Source organism: Arachis hypogaea, chromosome 12 (assembly GCF_003086295.3).
Source record: "Arachis hypogaea cultivar Tifrunner chromosome 12, arahy.Tifrunner.gnm2.J5K5, whole genome shotgun sequence".
NCBI lineage: Eukaryota > Viridiplantae > Streptophyta > Magnoliopsida > Fabales > Fabaceae > Arachis > Arachis hypogaea.
In genome coordinates this window covers 79,896,152-79,902,560 of record NC_092047.1, presented here as the reverse complement: position 1 = coordinate 79,902,560, position 6,409 = coordinate 79,896,152, and the positions used below count along the sequence as shown (strand labels likewise).

General features: G+C 40.7%; 1 non-coding gene across 1 annotated transcript; it reads right to left on the bottom strand.

Moving 5' to 3' along the window:
• Nucleotides 1–3,531: 3,531 nt before the first annotated feature.
• On the bottom strand, nt 3,532–3,635 carry LOC112731835 (small nucleolar RNA R71). The gene has a single exon (XR_003167591.1). It is a non-coding gene; the product is annotated as a small nucleolar RNA R71 (small nucleolar RNA).
• Between the last annotated feature and the right edge of the window lie 2,774 nt (nt 3,636–6,409).

Sequence of the window (6,409 nt, the reverse complement as noted above, 5' to 3'; positions counted from 1 at the left end):
TAATATGCTATAGTTCCCCTGATGCTAGGCATCGCGACCGCGTGATCCATGCGGCCGCGTCGCATTGACGGAAATCCAGCGTGGCAAAATTCGAAACCAGCGAATTCTGGACTGTTTTTGACACAGTTTGCGGCCCAGAAAACACAGATTAGAGACTATAAAGTGGGGGAATGCATCATTGCATGAGGAAGCTTTCATAATTCACAATTTTAGGAGTAGATGTAGTTTTTAGAGAGAGAGGTTCTCTCCTCTCTCTTAGGATTAGAATTTAGGATTTCTCTTAGTTTTAGGAGCAACTCTTGATCCAGGTTCAATATTCCTTTTACTTTATATTTCTCTTTTACTTTCAGATACTCTAAAGCTTTTATTTGTGATGCCAGGGCATCTTGGCCAGTTTCACTGACCTTTTCTTTACTGTTTTTAGGTTAGTTTCATGCATTTCCTTAGGAAATAAGCTAGTTTTGGGTAGATATTCACTTACACCTTGATTCAAGCATACATCGTGCATTTTACATTATTTCATGAGGATTTTGCATGAGTTTAGTGACAAATTTTATGTTGCATTACCCATGACTTGTACTAGAACTTTGATGCACTCTATTGCTTGATTTCAGGACCAAAGGAAGCAAGGAATGGGAGGTAACTTGCAAAGTTAATAAGAAAAGTGATTGCCAATAACGCTCTCGAAGCCATCATTGACCACGTTAAAAGTCACGTTAACTAAGTTAACGAGAACTCTAACGTGGAGAGGGGAAGTTGAGCCAACGTTAGTGACACTTAACATTGTCACTAACGTTGGCAAATGCTCATAATTGGCCACGTTAGAGTCCACGTTAACTTAGTTAACGTGGCCTCTATCGTTAGAAGGGGGGAGAAACGCCAACGTTAGTGACATTCAACATTGTCACTAACGTTGGCCTAAGGAAAAATATACCACGTTAACCTGGTTAACGTGGGAGCTAACGTAAGAAGCAAGAGTGGTCGACAACGTTAGTGACACCCAACATTGTCACTAACGTTGGAAGCAACCACACAACCCCCCAAGGAGCCACGTTAACCTTCACGTTAACTTAGTTAACGTGGAAGCTAACGTTGATGAGTGAAAGAATGGCCAACGTTAGTGATACTCAACATTGTTACTAACGTTGGAGATGGCTAAGCATGGCCACGTTAGAAGCCACGTTAACCTAGTTCACGTAGACTCTAACGTGAGACGTAGGGGCACCTTGGAACGTTAGTGACAATGTTGAGTGTCACTAACGTTCTCGAAGGATGGCAAGCCCACGTTAAAGAGCCACGTTAACTAAGTTAACGTGAGCTCTAACGTGGGAACAAAGGGAGCTTTTCAAAGTTATTGGGAATGTTAAGTCTCAATAATGTGTGCGAAGGACTTAGAGGCAACGTTAGTGGCAACGTTTGTGCCACTAACGTTGAAGTTAACGTGGCTTTTACTTAGGAACATTAGTGAGAAAGTTGATTGTCACTAACGTTCTCAAACTCATATTTTCACTAAACGTTAACACCCCTAACGTCCTGAGCTAAAGTCTCTGCCCACTTCACATTTTCTCTCTGCAAGTAAAGCCAAGCCCAAATGAAGAAGAGAACTGCTTCAAACTCAAGATCCAAAGGCCCAAGACTTGAAGAGCCAACTAGAAGCTGAGAGAAGTAGTATATATAGGAGTAGTTTTGAATTGTTTAGGGAGTTCTGAGAGTTGGAAAAGAGAACTACTCTCTGTATTTTACTTTCTCTGCAATTTCTAGTTCTATGATGTATTCTCCATCTTTGTTTTCATTTTCTAGAGCTATGAACAACTAAACCCCTTTCATTGGGTTAGGGAGCTCTGTTGTAAATTGATGGATCAATTCTAATTTTCATTATTCTTCTTCTATCTTTTCTCTTGATTTTACTTGAAAGCTTTCGATCTTCATCCAACTGAGTAGTTATCTTGGAAAAGAAGCTATTCATACTTGGATCTCTTCTGAACCTTGAAAGAGGAATGAAGAGATCAAGCTAGAAATGCTTTCTCATGCTGGACCAAATTGGGTTTGGATGGGTATGTGACTATAACCCTCTCAATACTTGATTTGGAAAATGCATGTGGTATAATCAGTGACCATACTTCATCACTTCTCATGAGCAATTGACCAAGGAATTGGCTATTGATCAAGATTTGAGAGATTGAATTGCAAGAAATTGTAATTCAATCAATTAAGATTGCCAATGAGATCAATGAGTGCATTGTTTGAGGAAGAGATGAAAATGAACTTGATCCGGAGTATTGCAACATCTCCTAAGCCCAATGAACTCCCCATCTCTGATCTTACCCATTCTCTTTAATTTCTGCCATTTACTTTTATGAGCAAATCCCCCATTCCCATTTACAATTCTGCAATTTATTTCAGTCATTTACTTCCAGTCCTTTAATTCTAGCATTTACATTTCTGTTATTTACATTCCTGCCATTTTATTTTCTGCAACTCTCAACCCAAATTTTGGATTCGCTCAACTAGAACATTCTTCTAATTAAAGTTGCTTGATCAATCAATCCCTATGGGATTCGACCTCACTCTATTGTGAGTTTTTACTTGACGACAAATTCGGTACACTTGCCGAAGGGGAATTTGTTGAGAGACAAGTTTTCCGTGCATCAAGTTTATGGCGCCGTTGCCGGGGATTGATTATTCATCAACAATGATCAAATTGGAAGATCATTAGATTGAGCATTTTTATTTTGTGAATTTCATTTTCTGTTTGAGTGATTTACTTTCTGTTTTAGTTAAACTTCTTCCCTTCCCCCTCTACTCTTTTGTTTTTCTTTGTTATTTTTAATTCTATTTGCTAACCCACTAACTATTTGATATATTGCATCACCCACAACTAACAGTAATTCTGACACAAATACTTTCTGCACCTATCTTTTCTTGCTTGCACTTGATGGTTGTATGACAGAGAGAAGAAGCGGGGCTTCATCTTCCTTCGATTCTGAACCTGAGAGGACCTTCCTTAGATTAAGGAGGGAGGCAAGAGGAAAGAAAGTGGTTGGTGCTGAGGAAGAAGAGGAATTCTTTGAACCAAACATGGAAGACAACATGGAAAACCATCATGAAGAAGAGGATCACAACCATGGGGGAGGAGGTAGAGCAAATCATGCTGGGGAGGATAGAAGAGTTTTGGGCTCTTACATCAATCCAAACCCAGGCAATTGTGGAAGTAGCATCCAAAAGCCAACAATCCATGCCAACAACTTTGAACTTAAACCACAGCTCATCACCCTTGTTCAGAACAACTATTCGTTTGGAGGAGGTGTTCAAGAAGACCCCAATCAACATTTGACCACCTTCCTGAGAATATGTGACACAGTGAAGTCTAATGGTGTTCATCCTGACACCTATAGACTGCTCTTGTTTCCATTCTCACTTAGGGACAAAGCAGCCAAGTGGCTGGAATCTTTCCCAAGGGAAAGCTTGACAACTTGGGAAGACGTGGTGAACAAATTCTTAGCAAGATTTTACCCTCCTCAATGAATCAATAGGCTGAGAGCTGAGGTCCAAACTTTCAGGCAACAAGATGGTGAGACTCTATATGAAGCATGGGAGAGGTTCAAGGACTTAACAAGGAGGTGTCCACCTGACATGTTCAACGAATGGGTGCAGCTGCACATTTTCTATGAAAGGCTTTCTTATGAGTCAAAGAAAGCCGTAGACCATTCATCTGGAGGATCTTTGAACAAGAAGAAGACTATTGAGGAAGCCATAGATGTTATTGAAACAGTAGCAGAGAACGACTACTTCTAGGTTTCCGAAAGAGGGAACACAAGAGGAGTAATGGAGCTAAACAATGTAGATGCTCTGTTGGCCCAAAACAAGCTCATTACCCAGCAGCTGGCTGACCTCACCAAGAAGATGGAGATGAACTAAGTAGCAGTAATCTCAACTTAATCAACAACCCAAGAAGGAGTGAATGAAGAAGCAGAGGGTAGTCAGGAGCAAGCCAACTACATTGGGAATTCACCAAGGAAAAACTATGATCCATACTCCAAGACCTACAACCCTGGATGGAGAAACCACCCAAACTTTGGGTGGGGAAGTGAGCAAGATCAAAACCAAGACCAGAGACGTTACAACTCCAACAACAATGCAGCTCACCAGCAATTCACACAGAGGACATCTCAACACCCCCACAACAACACTTCTCCACACGCTTATCAAAACCAAAACAGCACATCTGCTCCGAATCATCCATCAATTGATGACAAGCTCTCTAAGATTGAAGCCTTACTTGAAGGAGTATGCCAAGAAATTCAAGAAAATAAGGTGTTCAAAGAGGAGGTGCGAGCCAATATTATGAACCAGGGAGAGACCATTAGGAAGTTGGAATTCCAGGTTGGATATTTAGCTGAGAAGATTTCCAAACCTACTGATAGCTTCCCAAGTGACACGGAGAAAAACCCCAAAGGAGAAGCAAAGAAAGTAAGATGGGAAGATTACAAAATGGTCACTACAAGTGATCAAGAGACTGAAGACAAGCAAGGCACACTTTTCGAACAACCTGAAGACAACTCAACAAAGGAGGAGGAAAGAGATCACCAAGAACCAGAAATCTCACAACAAGAGCTACTGAAGCTCTATGCACCCTTCCCTCAACTGCTCAATGGTGCTGTGGGAAAGAGATTATACTCAAGATTCCTAGACTTGTTTGCATCTCTACATGTAAACATACCATTCATCAAGGCAATTCAACAAATGCCTGCATTCATCAAGTATATGAAGGAACTTCTTCCCAGGAAAAGCTCACTCAAAGGAGGCCAGACTATAGTGATGAACAAGGAATGTAGTGCCCTTATTCAACCTGAGTTACCTACAAAAAGAAGAGACCCAGGGAGTTTTCACATCCCTTGTGCCATAGGTGAAACTATGTTCGATAGAGCACTATGTGATTTGGGGGCCAGCATCAACTTACTGCCCTTATCCCTGGTGAAGAGGCTGCAGATCAATGAGATAATGTCCACAGATGTAATCATCAGACTGGCTGACAAAACTCAAAAGCAAGCAATAGGAGTGGTGAAAAATGTGTTGCTAAAGGTTGGAAAATACTTTCTCCCAACAGACTTTGTCATCCTGGACATGGAAGAGAGTCACACTCATCCAATCATATTGGGAAGACCATTCCTAGCTACGGCCAGAGCACTTATCGATGTAGAGAATGGGGAGCTAATATTGAGAATCCATGATGAACGACTCAGCTTCAATATTTTCAAACTCTCACAAGAAACAGATCAAGAGGACAAGGAACTAAGCACAAATGATCATGAGACACTGAAGGAGGAGACAAGCACTGAAGCACAGCCAGTTCATTCTGAGTTCCCCTTAATTGATAAACAAGGAAAACAGCAATTGCCACAGCTCAAGGAAAAATTGGAGGAACCTAAACCTATAGAGGCAGGTAAAGACAGCATCACAACTCCTTTAGAAGAAGAGGTCACCAAGGGGAAGGCATCCTCAAAAGAAACAAAGAAGAAGGTACCAAGGAGGTGGAGGAACAAGAAGATTCCTACGGAAGACTTCTCTCCAGGGGATAGAGTTGTCTCAGCTTACTTCCCAGATATTCCCCCTAATCTCCCTACTATACCATCTCAGTTACCTAAGGTCTTCACTATCAACAGAGTTCTTTCCCTGGAACATGTGGAGATCATTGATCCAACCAATGGATATAAGTCCACAGCAAGAGGGGAGGACTTTAAGCACTACCAACCACCCTGATGAGGGAAAAACGTCAAGCTAGTGACGCTAAAGAAGCGCTTCATGGGAAGCAACCCATATTTTATATGTTTTTAAAATAGTGAATAAATCAATGTTTATGAATTTCAACCCAAACTTGACAAACACTTGGTGAAATCTTTATCATGCAGTATATAGTGAAGAACAAGTTTGGTGTTCAAAGCAAACCAAGATGCATGCTAGTCTTGGGAGCTTTGAACAAAACTTTTCATCACATTGCTTCAAACTAAGTTTGGTGTCACCCCATGGTGCCACCAAAATGCATAAGGATACACAAGTAGTTAGTTAGTTGAGATTCATAAATAAACAAACTCTTTTTCTTCTCTTTATTATTCTAGCTGTAGAGTTTGATTTTTATGGTATTAATTTCCTTATTTTAAATATTTATAGGAAAAGAAAAGAAGCATAAAAAGGGATGGATTGGACAACTAAACAAAGAAGGATCGGACACCACAAAAGGAAGGGCTACACACTTGTTCTAAAAAGGGAATACATTGGAAAATGTTGCCATGCAACATTGGAAAAATGGAACCCCTAAAAGACCGAGCAATCTCATTCATAAAGTGATGATCCTTGTCTTTTATCCATGCATCACCCCAACCGTCCATCAAGTAACCACTCTTAAACACCA